Here is a 22300-nt window from a genome sequence, read left to right as displayed (position 1 = left end):
AGAAGTGAACAGTAGGATCCCCAAGGATCTGTACCGGGACCTGCGCTGTTCAACATGTTCATTAGTGATCTGGAAGAGGGGATGAACAATGAAGTGGCAAAGTTTTCAGACAATAAAAGAATCACTCAAGATAGTTAAGTCCCAGGCAGACTGTGAAGAGCTACAAAAGGATCTCTCAAAACCGCGTGACTGGGCAACAAAATGGCAGATGAAATTCAGTGTTGATAACTGCAAAGTAATGCACACTGGAAAAAATAATCCCAACTACAAATATACAATGATGAGGTTCTAAATTACCTGTTGCCACCCAAGGAAAAGATCTTGGCATCACCATGGATAATTCTCTGAAAACTTCTGCTCAATGCACAGCAATGGTCAAAATGGCTAATAGTATGCTAGGAACAGTTAGGAAAGGGATAGTAAATAAGACAGAAAATATCATAATGCCACTATATAAATCCATGGTGACCTGATACCTATGGTGTCCAATTCTGGTCACCCTATTTAAAAAAAAATATAGTGGAACTGGAAAAGGTTTGGAGAGGGGCAACAAACATGACCAAGGGTATGAACAGCTTCCATATATGGAGAGACTAAGAAGATTAGGGTTGTTCAGTTTAGAAAAGAGGGCTAGCAGGGAATATGATAGAGGTCTATAAAATCATGCATGGTGTGGAAAAAGTGAATAGAGAAATGTTATTTGCCCTTTCACATACTACAAAAACCAAAGGTCACCTGATGAAATTAATAGGCAGCAGGTTTAATGCAAACAAGCAGTATTTTTTCAGACAACAGAGAACTAAGTTGTGAAACTCATTGCCATTGGATGTTGTGATGGCCAAACGTATAACTAGGTTAAAAAAAACTGGATAAATTCATGAATGATAGGTCTATCAATGGCTATTGGCTAAGATAGCTAGGGATACAAGCCCATGCTCGGGGTGACTCTAGACGTCTGACTACCAGAAGCTGGGTATGGAAGACAGGGGTGGATCAATCTATAATTACCCTGTTCTGTACAGTCCTCCTGAAGCTCTGGTATGGGCCACTGTCAGAGACTGGACACTGGGCAAGATGGACCATGTTCTGACCCAGTATGGCAGTTCTCATGTTCTTTTGTTCTAAAGCACAAGCTTAAGTGCTTTTCTGAATTGGCGCCAGAGGCCCAAAATTTCAGTACTACTTGTGAGTAGAGGGTATTAATATATTTACTTTAGACCACAGTCTATTTTAGTCAGGTCTAAGATGGAATTATGGTTTATACCTCGTGTATGCATGTTTAATCCCCCTTAAGCAAATAGACTTTTCCATAAACGCTCATGGAATTAATCTTCTTGATTAACAACTAAAACAGACCTTTTCCTCCCATTCCCCAAAATGGAGAAAATTATTGGAAGTATCCCCAGATTTCAGGACGTCCTTTGTGTTCTTATTTTCCAAGTGTTCTCAGTTGACCCATACCAATGATTTCCTCCAGCTGCAGCATGCATCAGACTCTGTATTTGCAAGTTTGGGGAACATGCAAGTCTTCATATGCCCCAACTACCTAATTTTGCACAAGCAAATACCATTTATTTGTACATACTGATCTTTTGGGCACACAAAAGCTTATTTGCTGAAAACTGCACAGACAGAAGTTGGGTGAGGAGTTTGGGCTATGCAACTTTAGAAGTAGGTTTGAGGTCACTTTGAAAATTTGGCCTGATAGGTCTTTTCTCTCTAACGTTGTTAATTACATCAGTTAGTTGGCAGGCATTTCATGCCTGATGATGCCTGGTGGCTTGTGTTCTCATTAAATTGTCATATGGAGCCATTTAAAATTGAGGTCATGATTACTAGTGCCGTTTATTCTGCCCTGGAAGAGAATAGACATTAAAACATTTGGAAGAATCAAGACTGAATTGTTCATCCTTTTCCATGGTTTTTAATTAATTGTATTTTACTATGCAGAAAAACATTTTAGTCCAGACTTTCTGTCCGTGTGGGTGCACAAGGGAGAAACTAGCACAAAACCTCCCCCCACATGCACAGTGTGCCTGGTAGGGGCATCATCATTATGCTAGGCCAGTGCCCCTTGCGATAGGTATCAGGGATGCGCAGAGTAAGGACAGGCCATGCCTCTGCTTCCCATGGTAAGAAGTAGCAGAGCTGCCCAGACTGGGCATTGTGAAGGGGTTGACTCGCTGCTAGTGCCTCCTTGTGGCTGGATGTGGCATAACAGATCTCTTCCCATTGGGTACCTCCTGCCAAAAGTCACTCTGCCTCTGCGGTGGCCTGCAACTTGGTCTCTCCCCTTGTTGGGTCTATAAACTATGAACAATGAAGTCTATGAACAAAAAACAAGGGGAAACAATCAAACGGAGTTAATAGGAAAGAGGGAAATGATTCCCTTTCAAGGATCAGGCAGCATTCATCTAGGAATCTCTACGTACAGTCAGCCCTCAGGAGCTGAAGGACTGTTCTCTTCCTTGGTCTACCTATAAGTGAGCTACTCTGCTCCTCTTCTAACGCCTCCTGCGGCCTGCACATGCTTTTCGGGTGTAGCAGAGCAAGCCTGGCTGAGCCCAGAGGCTAGAGCAGCGGCTTAACCCCTTGTTGACCAGGGTGGAGTTTGTATACCCCATCACACAACCTCCCCCTTGAAATGGCATGTGGGGATGTGAGGTAGATTGTTGTCCCCCGCAAAAAACTCCACTATTCTGATGAGCTTTTCCAGCTCTGTGCTGAATGGAGAAGGCATAGGGCTGGAGAGACAGACATTGGTGCATAAGACAGGGCTTTGTGTCTTTCATGGCGTTTAACCACCACCAGGAGCATGACTGGTGACAAACTTAAATGGGTTTCCCAGGAAGTAATATTGGAGAGAGTCCACAGCCCATTTCACTGCCAGTCCTTCCTTTTCTATCACTGAATATGACTGCTCCTGAGGGAACAGTTTGTGGCTCAGATAGAAAAAAGGGCATCTCCCTCCATTTACATCCTGAAACAACACTGCTCCTAGCCCCACTTATGAGGTGTTGGTCTGCAAAATGAACTCTTTTGGGAAGTTGGGACTGAACAGGACAGGCTTTTGACAAGTGGTCTTTCAAATTCTGAAAGGCCTTTTTGCAGATCTTGGACCAGTGAACCTTCTTGGCACTACTGTCTTAATTGGTTCAGATCAGTGGTAGTAGATCACAAACCCCCAAACCTTCTGACCTGTTTCTTCATGGTTGGTGTACGTGGTCAGAATTTCCTCTACGGCATCTCCTGCTGGTCTTTGTTGGGAATTAGCTCGTCCAGCTTCCGGAGCGCCCTCTGCAGGCTGGTGATCTGCCTTACCGCTGGCTCCCGTGCCCCTCATGGACCCTAGTGCCCCTTTCTCTGAGTTACTGCCTCCCCACACTCTCAGGTTCTGGGTCTCCCCACCCAGGGGAACCCCCACCCACTAACCCCACCTCGCCTCAGTCTGGGCTACTGCCAGTCACCATCTAGCCCCACTCCCTGGAGCAGACTGCAGTATAAGCCACTCATCACAGGCAAGGGGGTTCGGACCTGCTGCCTTCCTCTACCACCCAGTACCCTTTTAGGCCTTAAACCAGGCCTTGCAGCCTGGGGAGTTGCCAGCCAGGAGCTCCCCTGGCTTTCCCCAGCCCTGCTTCACTCCTAGTACCCTTTCTGCTAGGCAGCCAGGCCCTGCTCCCTCTCAGACCAGAGAGAGCCTGTGTGCCTTTACTCCTGGCTCAAGCCTTTATAGAGCCAGCTGGGCCCTGATTGGGGCATGGCCCCCAGCTGAGGCTGTTTCCCCCAATCAGCCTCGCTGCTTTTCTCCTCCCACAGCCCTCTTCCAGGGCTGTTTTAAACCCCTCAGGGCAGGAGTGGGTAACCACCCTGCTACAGTTGGGATAGGGCATAGTTTGAGGGCCAGGACTTTACCCACTAAGAGGTGGAACCTGGCCCTTCCCCAAAGTATATCCCAGGTAGGTATTCCTGTTGCACAACCATGCAAAAGGATTTTTCATTGTTTCTCATTTATAGGTCCATTTTATTTTGACTGAGGGCTTTGGTTCAGTCCCATTTCTAAGAAAGGACATCCATCCATTCCCCTTTACCTTTTATCACATACTGTGTTGGAGGGGATGGGGATGGGGCTGGGAAGGGCATGTGAATTTTTTTTTTACATAAATGAACAGTATATCAAGGCACAGGTAACAAACATTCATGGTCAGTTGGATTTAAAACATTAGTAATGAACCCTACCACTCTGCTGGACTTGATTAGAGAACTTTGTAATAGAACCACTGCCCATATATGTCTGGGGAGTCAGATGTCAGCACCTTTTAAATTGGTATCTGGTGTCAGGCAGGCTGTGTCTTGGTCCCTGCACTTTTTTGTCAGGTAATGGCATGGGAAGCATCCATCAGGTCCATCGGCATTAAGACTGGTGATCTCTTGCTCTCAGACTATGCTGATGACATTGTTCTTCTAGTACAGAGCCCCAACAGGTTTCACAAGGCACTCCAGCAAATGGAAGAGGAGCTGGCTAAGGTTGGCCTCCATGTTTCGTGGCCAAAGACAAAGCAGCAAAATCTAGGATCAGGTCCACCCGTGACTGCAAGCTCTTTGAATAATGAAACTGTTTGTAGCAGTCTCCAGCTTTTGGTATTTGGGCTCTATACTCACCAGTTCCTCCAACTTTCACATGGAGGGTCTCCATCAGATTGGCATCACAATGTCTGCCGTGGGTCGTTTACAAAGAATATGGAATCAACATCATCTCAGCACAACAACCAAGTTCCAGATCTATTCGAGCTGTATCCTCTCCATACCGTTGTATGGCTGCGAAACATACTGCTCAGACTGGGCAAAGCTGGAGGCTTTCCACACAAAATGCCAATGTCATATATTGGGCATAAAGTGGAATGACTTCATTTGTAATGCAGATGTTTACGGTAGCTCTGGTCTACAGATTACCTGGGCCATTGTCCGCAGATGGCATCTTACACTTTTTGGCCATCTTGCGGACATATGCCCATTAGTTTGAATTTCTAAATGAAACTGCATGGCTGGTTCTCTCCCACAGGACCTACTGCAGAGACCCTTCTTTAGTTTCCACTAATGCCTATCAAATATGTGATTGATGCTTCCCCCTCTCAGCTGATTGGCTTTGTCTTGTTTGATTACCTTCTGGGCACTCTTTGGCTTATGATGATAGAGTTTTTCAGGAGAAAATTGTATGCTTGCCCTTTGTGCCCGATAAAGGTAAACTGTTTAACGTAGTGTTATGTTTGTATGGGCAGGAGAGGAAATAGAATAAGGATTCAACAGTGGAAAATCTGTGCAATTGCAGTGTGTGGTAATAACATTCAGGAACATCGACGTCACTTAAAATGATCCCATTTACTTTTCAGAGAAAGCATTTGGAAACAATTCTTCTCTGAAAAGGGTCTACCTAAAAATGGCATCATGGGGTTCGATCTTTGTTCACAATGACTTTCAGACAAAATTCGCTCCTTTTGCAAGTAAAACCAAGCTGGTAGGAGCAGATACAGATGCAGAAGCAGCTCAAGCAGGGACAGCTGCACGGTGGAGAGGGGGGTTAAATAGTTCCGATTCAAGGCCATTCCCAGCTCCTCCCAGACCCAGAACTTCACAGGGGAGAGTCCCCCTCTGGGGACCCTAGGAACCACCTGGCATCTCCCCTCCCCACCACCATGAGGCCTCAGAGGACAGAAACTGCAGAGAGGAGTCAACCAGAGACTCCAGCTGCAGAAACGGCTTAAGCAAGAACCTAAAGACACTGATGTTAGAGGATTTTCTGCAGTTTTGACTGGACTTTCTCTGTGTGTGCTAAACTGCTCTTTGCGCCAATCCCCCATCTGCTACAGACTCTTCATCTCAGCTTCATTCCATACCTGCCCCCTCTTCTCCTTCCTCCCCTGCCCTGCCCCCGCCTGCTTTTCCCTTCAATATCCCTGTTCCCTTTGCTTTTCTTTCCATTTATCTTATCCCCTCCCAAATAATTCCGCCCCCAAAGTATAGAACACGCATAATGTTTGCTGCCATTGCATCGTTACGCTGCTTCCCCCGATCCTGGGTCTGTTTGGTCTAGTTGGATTGCAAGATCTTCAGGGCAGGGACTACTTGCTACTCTGTGTTTGGACAGTGCTAGTCTAACCACTGGACTGTGGGATATTCTGATGTGGGTCTCCCTCAATCTCTCCGATGGAAGTTGTTCCACTTTAATTAAATATTGGACCAGAAAGTGAGACTTATTCTCTAGCCCAGTGGCGAGGGCACTCACCTGAGTGGTGGCAGATCCCTGTTCAAATCACTTCCCCTTAGACAGAGGAGGAGCATGAACTGGTGGTCTCCCACATTGTGGGTGACTAACGTAAGCAGTGGGCTAAAGATTGTAAGGGAGGTCTCCCTCCCCCTTGGCTGTTTTGAGTGGAGATAGGCACACCTACTGGATCACATGAATTAGGTGGCCAAACACCCATCTTCCCCCTGTTCATGGATCACTCTGGGGCTTAGGCAGAAGATAGGCATCTGGAGGCCTAGAGTGGGGTAGTGACACGTGTGCCTAGGGAATTTTTACTGTAGGTGCCAAGTGAGTTTAGGTGCCTATAGGGTTAGGTGAGGGGGAGTTTGGTGGATCGCAGTAGCACCAAAAGTGGCATTTAGGTTCATAAACCTGGGGGTTAGGCACCTAAGTACCTTTGTTTGTAGATCCAGGCCTAATGTAATAAATGTGATTTTTCCTAAATGCCAACCCTACCAACTCAGACTGGAATATGGAAGTCAGGCAAGGCTATCTATTTTATGCATCAGCAGTGATAACGATTCAGTAATTAGCAATTAGTTAATAATCCTATTGACGATGCGTGGTCCTGAGTAGAAGCCAGCATTCTTTTCAGAGCTATATTGATTCCACAGTACTAACAAAACTTTTACAAAATAATTATTGTGATTGGTAACATAAGCAGATGTAACCTGAATACACAAAAGGAATGGGTCTGTTGAACAAAATTGTGCTATTTTACATGGTCACTTTGTTTAAGATTTAGGTTTCTAATCTCTTTTGCAAGTGTGTAATATTAAAATCAACTAATTAAATCTGTCTTAGCAGTCACTGTGGTCTAAAGTTTATGAGACATTTTTTCAGATGTGTTAAAGTACCAGTATAACTTTGTTCATTTATCTCAGAGACCATGTGTTGGTCAGATGGATCTCAGCTGTAATGAATGGCCCCTCTGCCTACTGTGAGCACATCCAGAACACTTAACCTGCCATTTAAATGTAACAAATTATGCCTGGATCCATAGAAGTCTAAAATTCTATTGGAAGCCATATCCTCTCGAATTCTGGTTCTTGATAAAAACAGAAAAGCAAATTAATTAGCATACTTCCCCAGTAATTCACTCAGGAAATAGTCTTATATCAGTCAATTTTTTTTTTGCTGGCAAGACTTGTAGCAAGAAAAGACTAGTGCTGTTAGACAGCATATTAAAATGAAATGGTATCTTTTAGTAACAGGTTTTTAATGAGTAAAACATTCAGCAGTGTTGTGGATGTGAATGACAAGTTAATTTTATATTGACAAGAAAAATCTGAACATACTGGCAGGAAATAATTGCTGGAGATAGACACCAACTACCTGACACAATTGTTAACATTTTTTTAATGTTTAGAGTAGTTTAGAGCATTCATCTGAAAGAAAAGTTCAGTGTATGTTCCTGCTCCAGAACACTTAATTTGTTAAGTATTGTTAATATGCTCAAATAAATTTGTTAGTCTCTAAGGTTCCACAAGTACTCCTGTTCCTGCTCCTGTTCTTCAAGATATTGTCATCTGCAGTAAAGGAAGTGGCAAATAAGACTTCTTAGTTCTATTTCCACTCTTTGAGCTTGCCATGGGCAAGTTGCTTAGATCTATATTTTCCAAGGCTATCAATTAATTGCAGTTAACTCATGCAAATAACTAAAAAATTAATCACGATTAATCATGAATAATTTTTAATCGCACTGTTAAACACTAGAATACCAATTGAAATTTATTAAATATTTTTTGATGTTTTTCTACATTTTCAAATATATCAACTTCAATTACAACACAGAATACAAAGTGTATACTGCTCACTTTATAATATTATTTATTACAAATATTTGCATTGTAAAAATGATAAACAAAAGAAATAGTATTTTTCAATTCACCTCACACAAGTTCTGTAGTGCAATCTCTATAATGAAAGTGCAACTTACAACTGTAGAGTTTTTTGTTACAGAAGTGCTTTCGAAAACAAAAAAAAGTAACACTTTAGAGCCTACAAGTCCATTCAGCAGGGGTGGCTCTAGACATTTCGCCGCCCCAAGCACGGCGGCATGCCGCTGGGGGCGCTCTGCCGGTCGCCAGGAGGGCGGCAGGTGGCTCCGGTGGACCTCCCGCAGGCGCACGCCTGCGGGAGGTCCACCGGAGCCGTCTGCCGCCCTCCCGGTGACCGGCAGACTGCCCCCCGCGGCATGCCGCCCCAAGCACGCGCTTGGCATGCTGGGGCCTGGAGATGCCCCTACCATTCAGTCCTACTTCTTGTTTGTCCAATCGCTAAGAGAAACAAGTTTGTTTACATTATGGGAGGTAATACTGCCCACTTAATTACAGTTTCACCTGAAAGTGAGAACAAGCGTTCATATGGCACTGTTGTAGCCAGCATCGCAAGATATTTATGTGCCAGATGAGTTAAAGATTCATATGCCTCTTCATGCTTTGGCCATCTTTCCAGAGGACATGCTTCCATGCTGATGCACTCTTTTTAAAAAAATGAAGCATTAATTAAATTTGTGACTGAATTCCCTGTGGGAGAATTGTATGTCTCCTGCTCTGTTTTACCCACATTCTGCCATATATATCATGTTATAGCAGTCTTGGATGATGACTCAGCACATATTGTTCATTTTAAGAACACTTTCACTGCAAATTTGAAACAATGCAAAGAAGGCACCAATGTGAGATTTCTAAAGATAGCTACAGCATTCGACCCAGGATGTAACTTCAGGTTTCATGGTCTCTTCTGCTCCGTTAGTAGTAGTGAGCTGCTGGATGGGAACAGGGTGGTGACAGCTGACTGGGAACCCTGTGGAGTTCATCACCCAGATTCGATGTGCCAGCCCTGCTACTCTTAAAGACTGACTCTACCTGTGGTATTAGTTGTTACTAATTAACTTACAACTGTTGGAGTCAGTCGTGGTCCTGGTAGAATAACACTCTTTGAGGATATATGCTCTGAATGTACAATTCAAAAACTTCATACATGTGATTAGTATTCCTGACTGGCTGAAAATTGTGCACATCCTATTTTTGTTACCCCCTTCTTCTGTAACTGCCACCCTCACCTGTTTGTCTTATTCACCTGTATATCTTGTCTTAGACTGTAAGCCAGTGGTGGACAACCTGCAGCCCACGGGACAGTTTGTTTACATTGACCATCCACAGGCACATCCGCCTGCAGCTCCCAATGACTGCGGTTCACCGTTCCCAGCCAATGGGAGCTGCGGGAAGTGGCGCGGGTCGCTCATTGGGGCAGAGAATGTCATTTATTACGTGTTTTAAAGCATCTAGCATAACAGGCCCCAACCTGGTTTTGCTCTAGCCACTACCACAATGTCAATGTTAAACAATAACAGCAGCACTTGTATATGTAGCTTGAGACTTTGAATCTATGCAGCTCACCACCAGCTGGTTATGTCTGCCTCCACTTAACACATTCTCTGTCATTCTCACAGCGGGTTTTTTTACAGTCTCATTCTCCTGGCTCTAAAATAAACAAACATTTTTATAAAGTTAATTTTTAAAATATCAAAGAGAGCATGGGTGACTCAAGGGATTGGCAATACAGTTTAGGCAGGCCACTGTGTATTCTGCATTTCACCAGTCACAGTTTTAATTTCAGAATTCATGCTGTGCCACTGAATTGAGCTCTAGAATCTGTTTTCATTAAAAATATGTTTATAGCCTGTGTAGTTATAAAGATAACATCACAAAGGTAACTGAATGTGCACTGCTGTCTGCCTGAGTCTGCAGGGAGCCTGAAACAATACATCTGAGAGGTGTGAACTGCCCTATTCTTCTCGGTGGGTTAGTTATCTAACATGTTAAGAAGACATTCTGTGACATATGGAAAACTTCAATGCGGAGACAGTGTGAAATAAACTCTATTTAATTTTAAAATAAATAGTATGGGGGCTATTCAATTGTATTGTTCTTTCATCTTTAATACAATGAAAACCCAATTAAAATGATTACCTGACACAGCAGCAGCAGAATTTAGGGAATTTTCACCACACAGCTAAAGAATCTTGGATTGCTGCCACAGAATTTAGGTCTGTGTTGCTACAAAGTACACAGAGCCTTGAATATTGAGCCTTTACTTTGCCAGTCCAAATTAGTACAGGTCAGTAGTGACTAAGAACTGTTACAAATGGACGGCTGTTTGATAGCTAGTGGTCTGTGTTCTCAGCCCTGTTCTCATGACTGGAGTCTTTATTAGCAGTCTCACTAGACAGGGCAAGGACTGACTGAGAATGGCAGTAGACAGTGTATTAACCCTACAGTTGGTCTTTCAAGTGAGAAATGAAGTATAGTTGGCAGGACATTGTGGCGAAGCGTTGTCTGCTACTGCCCATGCCGTCCCCTGGACATAATTCGCCAGGGCTGTCAAGCCAGAAATCTCTTACAACCACCGCCAATTAAAAGCAAAACCACAGTAATATGATTTCCTTTCTCTATTTTCCTTTCTCCTTGTAAAATGAATACCCAGAAACTAAATTAGAAAGAGACATGCACATTTTTCCCATGCAGGAAGCTAATCCTTGTCTTTTATAATCCGCTCAAGCTTGCAGGACTGTTACCCAGGAAAGGCTGCCAGCATGGCAGGAGACATTACTCTGCCTCTCCAGACAGACAGTTTGCTACCAGTTATTATTACAGGATATATGTTAAACATTTTTAGCTCAGAACAGGCAAGCAAAAGAGTGAATGAAAGCCAACGTGTACCTTGCAAATGTATTTCATGCAGCACCAGCTGTCATTCTTAATTCTATCCCATGCCATTTCTGTCTCAGTTGGCTAAGCAGCTGTCTGTGGGGAAACAGTAGGTAACTTTTTACTGTGGGGGAGGAAAGGGAAGAAATAATTACACCCAGAAGAGATTAAAGGATTGGTGGGTTTATGTCCTGTGTGGGAATCTGGCATGATTCCCATTGTTCTGATAAATCTTTTGCCTCTTTCCAGGACTGGGCTCTGAGCTCCTGGGGGCTAGTGTGGTTACCGTGTAGAGCATTGCTAGGAGATTCAGATCTAGGGAAATTTGATAGAAGGTTAGGAGGTGTGTATAACAGGAATGAACTTTCCAAAGCTCGCAGATCCAAAGCAGGGATCTTGGTGCCTTGTTTCACTGGGGGTGAATGTGGATTAGAGTATTGTTGTATTGTCAGTGTAAACAAATCATCTCTTGTCCTATACTGGAGCACTGAAAATGAGGTGGAGGTTTGGCTTCAGGTTAATTCATGTCCTATGTCAGGGGCGGGCAAACTTTTTGGCCTGAGGGCCACATCGGGTTTCCGAAATTGTATGGAGGGCTGGTTAGGGGAGACTGTGCCACCCCAAACAGCTAGGTGTGGCTCGGCCCGGACCCCTATCTGACCCCCCCCCACGCTTCTTGCCCCCTGATAGCCTCCCCGGGACCTCTGCCCCTATCCACCGCTCCCTGTCCCCTGACCGCTCCTGGATCCCCTGCCCCTGACTGCCCCCCACCATCCCATCCAACCCCTCCTCTCATTCCTGACTGCCCCCTAGAACTCCTGCCCCCATTCAACCCCCCTGATCCCCCCTGTTCTGACTGTCCCGACCCCTAGCCACATCCCCACCCCCTGACCACCACCCCGAACTCCCCTGCCCTCTTACCACACTGCCTGGAGCACCGGTGGCAGGCGCCACTACACCTGCGCTGCCCAGAGCACCAGGACAGGCATCCGCGCCGCCCGGCTGGAACCAGCCATGCCACCGCGCAGCACAGAGCACCGGGTCAGGCCGCGGCTCTGCAGCTGCGCCACCCAGCAAGAGCTCGCAGCCCCACCGCCCAGAGCATTCTGTCTGCGGCGCAGTGAGCTGAGGCTGCGGGAGAGGGGGAACAGCAGGGGAAGGACCGGGGGCTAGCTGCCAGGGGCTCAGGGGCCGCCATAGTTTGCCCATGTCTGTCCTATGTTGACCTAATCCCTTCAGGCTTTTCAGTATTTCAAGGCTGATCTGTAGAGGAGTAGAGTGGGTATCTGCTTTAAATCCAGTCCTGAATGCGCAGTCTTAATTTGACCCTTGTGTAGGGTATAGGGCTTTGCGCACTTGTCTTATATTCACAACAGGGCTGAGTTTTAGGATTATTCTGATAGAAACTATCATAGTTACAGAGCTAGCTGCCTTTCAGTCCCCTCTTCTGGTCTCATTGAGCGCACCCTTTCAGATGTTAGGGCTTCCTTGAATTAGTCCTATGGCCTCTGCTATACAGGAGATCAGGCTAGATTATCACAATAGTTCCTTCTGGCTTTTTAATCTATGCATATAGGACTTCAACTCATCTGGGGTGGAATCCAGCAATTCTCCCACTATTATATTGAGTCCTGGGATAGAGTGCCCTGTGTATCAACCCTACTGGGCTCAGCACCTGCAAACTTCCTGTCTGGAGGTTGGGACCAGGGTGAACACTTGTGTCCATACAGCTTTATCAAACCAAAGTACCGTTTGATCTTAACAGCAGGAGCAAAGCACAATACAAGAGAGAGAAGATTTTAAAACAACAATGGCTTTATATGCATGTCTATCTTATCCTGTGGTATTGAGCCAGGTATCATAGAATCATAGAAGATCAGGGTTGGAAGGGACCTCAGGAGGTCATCTAGTCCAACCCCCTGCTCAAAGCAGGACCAAACCCAACTAAATCATCCCAGCCAGGGCTTTGTCAAGCCTGACCTTAAAAACCTCTAAGGAAGGAGATTCCACCACCTCCCTAGGTAACCCATTCCAGTTCTTCACCACCCTACTAGTGAAAAAGTTTTTCCTAATGTCCAACCTAAACCTCCCCCTCTGCAACTTGAGACCATTACTCCTTGTTCTGTCATCTTCTACCACTGAGAACAGTCTAGATCCATCCTCTTTGGAACCCCCTTTCAGGTAGTTGAAAGCAGCTATCAAATCCCCCCTTATTCTTCTCTTCTGCAGGCTAAACAATCCCAGTTCCCTCAGCCTCTTCTCATAAGTCATGTGCTCCAGCCCCCTAATCATTTTTGTTGCCCTCCGCTGGACTCTCTCCAATTTATCCACATCCTTCTTGTAGTGTGGGGCCCAAAACTGGACACAGTACTCCAAATGAGGCCTCACCAGTGCTGAATAGAGGGGAATGATCACATCCCTCGATCTGCTGGAAATGCCCCTACTTATACAACCCAAAATGCCATTAGCCTTCTTGGCAACAAGGGCACACTGTTGACTCATATTCAGCTTTTTGTCCACCGTAACCCCTAGGTCCTTTTCTGCAGAACTGCTGCCCAGCCATTCGGTCCCTAGTCTGTAGCAGTGCATGGGATTCTTCCGTCCTAAGTGCAGGACTCTGCACTTGTCCTTGTTGAACCTCATCATATTTCTTTTGGCCCAATCCTCTAATTTGTCTAGGTAGGTGTAGCTTCTTCAGACCCTCCAGCAGAGTTCATTTCTGTGTCAGTCCATTCTCCTTGAAAAATTCCCTGGCAACTTCCTCCCTGCTCCTCCCGCACCTGAGAGAGAGTTTTTAACTGTTTAGCGTCCGCTTGATCTTTTGGCCTCTAGTCTTGACAAAACAATAACTTGGGGTGAAGCTTGGAGGTAGCATCTTCCCAGCTGATAGCTCAAGCCCTGTCTGTTAATGACCCCCACCATGTTTATCAAGAAGTTGCTTATCTGAAGCTATTGTGTTGCGTCCCAGCTAGTTTCCTAACAGCCCTGCTATTAAACTAAACCAGCCTGTGCATACAAAAACATTCCAGTAACCCAGTATAGTCACACGTAACTATCCCCAAAACCAGGGCATGTTCACTATTAATAAATTATGACTTATCAGCCCCACGCTCTTCACATATGGATGCCCAGGTATGTTGGAGAGTATGCTTGGAGGAGTTTGATCATCTAGGCCTTGATTTTGGACTTGATGTCACTTCCTTTTAGTCATCATGCCTTGATTCCTTTGCTGGAGCTGAAGAACCATGTCAGTGCCAGGTGAACATGTGCTGCTATTGAGGTTAGTTCTCCCTATGGTAGATGAGGACCCTGTGCGAAGATCAGGTCACCATATTCTATTTTTTCAGTTCTGCTACCAGTCTCTGTAGACAAAGGTTATATAGTTTATTCTGCAACATCTGCATGCACCTGATTCTGTAAGCCATTTATGAATATTTGAGCTTTACACCTTGTTCACGGTACATGCTAAAAGAGCAAAATGTAGTGATTATTGATTGGCCTGGAGCTTGGTTTGGACTCATAGTTAAAAATATTCATATCTTATCTGAACTCTCCAATCCTCTTGAGTTTGCACAAATTGGGCTGCAAATCTCAGGAGACCATGATTTCTCCCAAAATGGCCACTATTTCTAGTTGGGCAGCAAAACCCATGGACAGTGTCTCTTGTGGTATTCCAAACAGTTACACTTCTGTTCATGGCCAAAACACAGAAGTCCAGAGACATGCAAAATTTAAAGTAAGAAATCAGAATATTTTAGAACCTGGGGAAAAGTAGCTTAAGTTGTGGCTAGACACTCAGGTTAGTTCTTGTTTAATCCAAACCAAAATATCTAATACAAGTATGTTGATCAATGCCATGTCTTGGCACTAGTCTGTTCTTTCCCCATCCTTGCTTCTTGGAAAGCTGTGTGCTCTGGCTCTTCTATTAGATGATGTAGATCAGAGAGTAAATAATTGATGTGGAAAAGCTTGGTACACTGAATTATTTATTCCAGTACCAGAGTGCTATCATTTCGTAAGAACATATCCTCACCTTGTGGACATCCCCTTTTACCTAGTCGCAGCATTGCATAGGGTCCTGGACTCTAGTACACCCAGCTGGGTTCTCCCTGGAACCTGCAATGGCCTTTCTCCATTTGCATCTTCCCGCGACTCCCACTCAAGGTATTCTGTGGTTTGATCCTCCAGCTGAATCAAGACTAAGCCCCTTCCAGGGTAGCACAAACAAGCTTTAAATTAATAGCCCTTCTACCTCTCTCAGGCTTCACTATAGTTCCCTTATTGTATCTGGCCTGTTAAGCCCGAGCCCAGGGCTTCGCTCTGGCAGAGAGGCCTATCTCCTCTGCAATCTCTCCACAACTCAGTTCCCTCAGCCTACTTATCTAGAGTACCTCTGCCTTTCTATCCAGGAGGCAATTAGTTACTCCCCTGCCAGGTGCAGAGCATGACTACATGGGTCCTTTCCCTTACCTTGCAAGTGGTGGGGGATAAGCCCCATCACACACCTCTGTGAAATTTCTATTTTTGCAGGTCTAAAAGTGTCTTTGATAAACCATCTGGTGATCCTGTTTGGGATTGTTGACCGTCTTACCCAGCCTGATTGTCATGGACCCTTGAAAATAGTGCTGGTTGAGAGAAGGGACCTGTTTTTTGGGGGGATTTTTTAGGACTAGATCTTGCACATATGAGATGATTTGCATACTACCTTGCAAAGAAAGGGGTTAGAATGACCAGATCAGAGAGTTCCTGGGTTTCCTGGGGGATTCAGACTAATTTCAGAATCTGAGCTGTCAGTGTTAACTGGGCTTTTTCCCATCACCTGTGGCTTGGGTCCCTTCAGGAAGGAGTTGAGGAATTTGTTTGGGGAATGTCAGATATCGGTGATCTCTTTGCCCATCATAGCTAGTTGTTACTGTAGATGAGTGGTTCTCAGACTTATTTGATCGGGCCCCCCTTCTTTGTGTCTGTAATTGTGTATGCACAAGTACATCTACCACCACCCAGCTTGGAAGGAAGAGTGGAGAGCAGCGGTTGCTGGCTGGGTGCCCAGCTCTCAAGATAGGGCTGAGCCAGCAGCAGCACAGAAGTAACGGTGATAATGTGAAAAGCGGGGTTGTCAAGCGACTAAAAAAATTAATTGCACAATTAATTGCACCCTTAATAAAAGAATATCATTTATTTAAATATTTTTGAATGTTTTCTACATTTTCAAATATATTAATTTCAATTACCACACAGAATACAAAGTGAACAGTGCTCACTTTATATTTATTTTTGATTACAATATTTGCACTATAAAAATAGTATTTTTCAATTCACCTCATACGAGTACTATAGTGCAATCTCCTTATCAGGAAAGTTGAACTTACAAATGCAGAATTATGTAAAAATAAAAAACTGCATTAAAAAATAAAACAATGTAAAAGTTTAGAGCCTGCAAACCCAGTAAGTCCTACTTCTTATTCAGCCAATTGCTCAGATAAACAAGTTTGTTTACATTTTCAGGAGATGCTGCTGCTTGCTTCTTGTTTACAGTGTCACCTGAAAGTGAGACCAGGCGTTCTCATGGCACTGCTATAGCTGGCGTTGCAAGATATTTACGTGCCAGATGCGCTAAAGATTCATATGTCCCTTCATGCTTCAACCACCATTCCAGAGGACATGTGTCCATGCTGATGATGGGTTCTGCTTGATAAACATCCAAAGCAGTGCAGACTGACGCATGTTCATTTACATCATTTGAGTCAGATGCCACCAGCAGAAGGTTGATTTTCTTTTTTGGTGGCTTGGGTTCCGTAGTTACCACATTGGAGTATTGCTCTTTTAAGACTTCTGAAAGCATACTCCATACCTCATCACGCTCAGATTTTGGAAGGCACTTCAGATTCTTAAACCTTGGGTCTAGTGCTGTAGCTATCTTTAGAAATCTCACATTGGTACCTTATTTGCATTTTGTCAAATCTGCAGTGAAAGTGTTCTTAAAATGAACAATGTGCTGGGTCATAAGAACAACCAAAGGTCCATCTAGCCCATTATCCTGTCTTCTGACAGTGGCCAATACCAGGTGCCCCAGAGGGAATGAACAGAACAGGTAATTATCAAATGATCCATCCCATCACCCATTCCCAGCTTCTGGCAAACAGAGGCTAGGGACACCATCCCTGTCCATCCTGGCTAATAGCCATTGATGGACCTATCCTCCATGAACTTATCTAGTTCTTTTTTGAACCCTATAGTCTTGACCTTCACAACATCCTCTGACAAGAAGTTCCACAGGTTGACTATGCATTATGGGAAAAAAATACTTCATTTTGTTTTTTTTAAATCTGCTGCCTATTAATTTCATTTGGTGACCCCTAGTTCTTCTGTTATGAGGAGTAAATAACACTTCCTTATTTACTTTCTCCACACCAGTCATGATTTTATAAACCTTTATTATATCCCCCTTTAGTCATCTCTTTTCCAAGCTGAAAAGTCCCATTTTATTAATCTAGCCTCATATGGCAGTTCCATACCCCTAATCATTTTTGTTGCCCTTTTCTGAAACTTTTCCAATTTCAATATATCTTTTTTGAGATGTAGCGACCACATCTGCATGCAGCATTCAAGATGTGGGTGTACCATGGATTTATATAGAGGCAATATGATATTTTCTGTCTTCTCATCTATCCCTTTCTCAATGATTCCCAACATTCTGTTCGCTTTTTTGACTGCCGCTGCACATTGAGTAGATGTTTTCAGAGAACTATCCACAATCACTCCAAGATCTCTTTTTTGAGTGGTAACACCTAATTTAGACCCCATCATTTTATATGTATAATTGGGATTGTGTTTTCCAATTCGCATTACTTTGCATTTATCAACATTGAATTTCATCTGTCACTTTGTTACCCAGTTTTGAGAGACTGCTGCAACATGACATTTATGGCAAAATGCAGATAAAGCAGAGCAGGGGATGTACAATTCTCCCCCAAGGAGTTCAGTCACAAATTTAATTAATGCATTATTTTTTTAACGAGTGCATCAGCATGGAAGCATGTCCTCTGGAATGATGGCCAAAGCATGAAGAGGCATATGAACCTTTAGCTTATCTGGCATGTAAATATTTTGTGATGCCAGGTACAACAGTGCCATGGAAACGCCTGTTTTTCCTTTCTGGTGACATTGTTATTAATAAGTGGGCAGCATTATCTCCCATAAATGTAAACAAACTTGTTTTTCTTAGCGATTGGCTGAATAAGAAGTAGGACTGAGAATGGACTTGTAGGCTCTGAAGTTTTATATTGTTTTGTTTTTTAGTGCAGTTATGTAACAAAAAAAATCTACATTTGTAAGTTGCACTTTCACAACAAAGAGATTTCACCACAGTACTTGTATGAGGAGGTGAATTGAAAAATACTATTTCTTTTGTTTATCATTTTTACAGTGCAAATATTTGTAATAAAAAATAATTTATACTTTGATTTCAGTTACAACGCAGAATACAGTATATATGAAAATATAGAAAAACATCCAAAATATTTAATAAATTTTAATTAGTATTCTATTGTTTAACAGTGCGATTAAAACTGCGATTAATTGTGATTAATTTTTTTAATCACAGTTAATTTTTTGAGTTAATCACGTGAGTTAACTGCGATTAATCGACAGCCTAATCCAAAATATTTGTCAATATCACTTTTCACAGCCGACTTAGTGCCCCATTGCCACCCTTACTTCTGGGCTGCTGCTGCCACCTGGGGCTGACAGCCAAAGCCTGTTGCTGGTTGCTCAAGCCTGGCCTGCCCCCTGCATGGAGCTGTCATTGCGGCATGCCCTTCCCCCCTCACCTTCCTCCGCACTCCACTTTTTTGACAAAAGAGGGCATTTGTCCCATTTGCTCTTGCCAACTGATGGCATGAGCAAATGGGACAAATGCCCACTTTTGCCAAAAAAGTCGGGATTGTCAGGACAGGGCTTAAAAAAGGGACAGTGCCATCCCAAAGCCTGAGAACCGCTGCTGTATGGGGAACATGTCGCTGTGGGTTTAAATGAAGTCATGGTGAAGCATCCATATAAATATCTAGCCATTTTCAAATGTGACTGTTCTGATGTCACGTCCAATGACTGAACACTTCTTTCTTTAATCTTTTATTTTGTTGCCTTTTGAAAGGTTACCATGGAATTTGTGCACAACCATCTCATTTTAGACAATACGTCAACAAATTCTAATAGAAATAACGACTTCTAAGGCATAGCCACAGGGGGAATCAAACAGCGCCAGCGGAGCAAGGAGCTGTATAGTGTGAAAAATTAGAAGATCAGGAATCAAATGTGTCCCTTCCCCACCCTCCCCAAATATACTTCAGAGTTATAAACAGCAACAGTTTGGACGTGTACAGATAAGCAGAGACAGAAGTCAGTGTAGGTTTAAAACTGGGTATAAAAATATGTAGCTAAGAGGTATAGATAAAGCACCAAATTCTTCTCTGTTCCAGCAGCGCAACTCCCACAATGACCATCACACCTGTGTAACTAAAAGCAGAACTGGGCCTTTTGTGTCCTCCCTTCTCTGATCACTAGACTGCAAGGGTCTGCTTTTTTACTGCCTAGAGCCTTTTATAGTCATGTATGCCAGTACAACATGAGTTCAAAAAGCTGCCATTCTGACGTGGTATCATTTTACACTCACTTGGTATCCACTTTTCACTGGTGTATTTGGCTTCTCAAGGTGTGAGACTGGAGAATCAGTTCCTACATTGTTTCCTATCCAAAACATTCTGCAGATGGAAGGTAGACTGTGTAGGCCAGGGGTGGCCAACCTGTGGCTCCAGAGCCACATGCGGCTATTCAGAAGTTAATAGGCAGCTCCTTGTATAGGCACCGACTTGGGCTGGAGCTACAGGCGCCAACTTTCCAGTGCGCCGGGGGGTGCTCACTGCTCAACCTCTGGCTCTGCCACAGGCCCTGCCCCCACTCCACCCCTTCCCACCCACTCCCCTGAGCCTGCCATGCCCTCGCTCCTCCCGCTCCCTCCCAGAGCCTCCGGCATGCCACAAAACAGCTGATCAGGAGGTGTGGGAAGGGAGGGAGGGAGGGAAGGAGAGTGATCGGCGGGGCTGTCGGTGGTTGGGAGGCGCTGGGAGCGGGGGAACTTATGGGGGGCAGTTGATGTATTACTGTGGCTCTTTGGCAATGTACATTGGTAAATTCTGGCTCCTTCTCAGGCTCAGGTTGGCCAACCCTGGGGTAGGGTGTTCACTGCTTAGAGAAAATTTTAAGGAGCATGGAAATGTAGGGCTGGAAGATACCATGAGGTATCATCTAGTCCAGGGGTTCTCAAACTTCATTGCACCATGACCCCCCCTCTGAAAACACAAATTACTTCATGACCCCAGGATGGGGGGACCAAAGCCTGAGCCCGCCCAAGCCCCACTGCCCCGGGTTGGAGGGGCAAAGCTGAAGCTCAAGGGCTTCAGCCCCAGGCAGGAGGCCTGCAACCGGAGTCCTGCCACCCAGGGCTGAATCCCTCGGGCTTTGGCTTCAGCCCTGGGCAGTGGGGCTCGGGCTTCAGTCCTGGGCCCCAGCAAGTCTAAGCCAGCCATGGTGACCTCATTCAAAGGGGGTTGTGACCCACTTTGGGGTCCTGACCCACAGTTTGAGAACGCTGATCCAGTCCATCCATCCATGCTGAAGCAGGACTAAGTATACCTAAACCATCCCTGCCAGGTATTTGTTTAATCTGTTCTTAACCCCTCCCATGATGCAGTTTCCACAACCTCCCCAGGTAACCTGTACCAGCACTTAACTATCCTGATCATTAGAAAGTGTTTCAGAGTATCTAACCTAAATGCTGCAAATTAAGCCAAGTACTTCTTGTTGTCTTTGGTGGACATGGAGAACAATTGATCACCAGCCTGTTTATAACAGCCCTTAACTCATTTTGAAGACTCTTATCAGGTCTCCCCCTTTTCTCAAGACTAAATGTGCCCAGTTTTTTCTTTAAAAATTGCAAATCATAGTGCAAAAGACTAAACCATTTATATGGTCCAAAAAATGTCTGCACTACCAAACCACTGAAATAACAATGGTCAGGAAGTAGGTGGACGTTATTAGAGGGAAGGGAATATTTCTTCTTTCAAAGTGTTGGCAAGGAACATACTTGTTTCAGCTTTTACGTGAAGCAATAGATGGAGGCTGTGAAGACTAAATCATCTTAGTTTTATTCATCCTCTCTTTGGGACATGGAGGCTGTGAATGGGCATTACTCATGTTGGAAACATTTTTCTCTTTAATGCCACAGTAAGCTCCTGGAACAGAGTCTTGCAAGCCCTGAAAACACCAACGACAGCTGAAAACATCCGTGCTGCTCCAGCACTTGCTGAATCAAATTATTGAGTGCCAAGATGGATTAATATTTTTCTATGAGTCATTCCCATGTTTATAGAATCAGAGGGTTTCAAGCTCCTTTGCTACGAAGAAAATTCTGTCTCCATGAAAAAGAAACTAATTAGGTGGCAATGGTTTCCAAAATCTAGAGCTGTATTTCCAGAAGAGTGACTGGGACTTCTTGTCTTTCCCCTCCAATAAAGTCTATTTTCTCCATCCCTCTGCAATGAAATAACCAGAATACCTGTATTTGAATTTGCCATTTTTCAAAACAATGTTTTAAATAGCTATAAAATGCAGGCTAGTGCACTCTCTTTACCAAGTGCTTTGTTGGATAGCAATGAGACCAATGAACCTGCAACTTGCTGCAGAAATGTGCTCCAGAATCTAAGCTTTCCCTTAAATAAAATGAATTTCCCAGTCCTTATGGTTTTGAAGACAACTTAAAAATCTCATTAACTGAGTGCAAATCAATGCAGTTCCCTCTTCCTGAGTCTGCAGAACAATGATCCTGAGAAGTGCGGTCAGGGATTTCACAAGGAAATATTTTAGTGGGAGGTAAGGAGGGACGTGGAAAGAAAGTGGCACCCTCTGTGGGCTTCTATATTCCTTACTGTGCATTTCCTCCCTCTGCCACTTGCAGCATACGTGCTGAAAAGACTCCAGGGGTTGGATACTGCTGTGAAATAGCCCCATACTCCCCCTCTTTGGTCCTGCTGTGAAATAGTTCCACAGAAGCCTGTATTCCTTAAGCTTTGCCTCCTCCCTCTGCTCTATTGCAGTCTATGTGATTTAGGGCTGGGAGACCCCAGTGGCAGCAGATGTACTGCAGTTTTCAGGGGCTGGAGCAGCTCCAGCCATCCCCATAGGGGTCCCACAGTGAAAACAGGTGGCATTGCACCTTGCAGTACAT

This window comes from Mauremys mutica, chromosome 6 (genome assembly GCF_020497125.1).
Source record: "Mauremys mutica isolate MM-2020 ecotype Southern chromosome 6, ASM2049712v1, whole genome shotgun sequence".
NCBI lineage: Eukaryota > Metazoa > Chordata > Testudines > Geoemydidae > Mauremys > Mauremys mutica.
The sequence above is the reverse complement of the archived record's forward strand: the minus strand, read 5'-3'. Positions refer to the sequence as shown.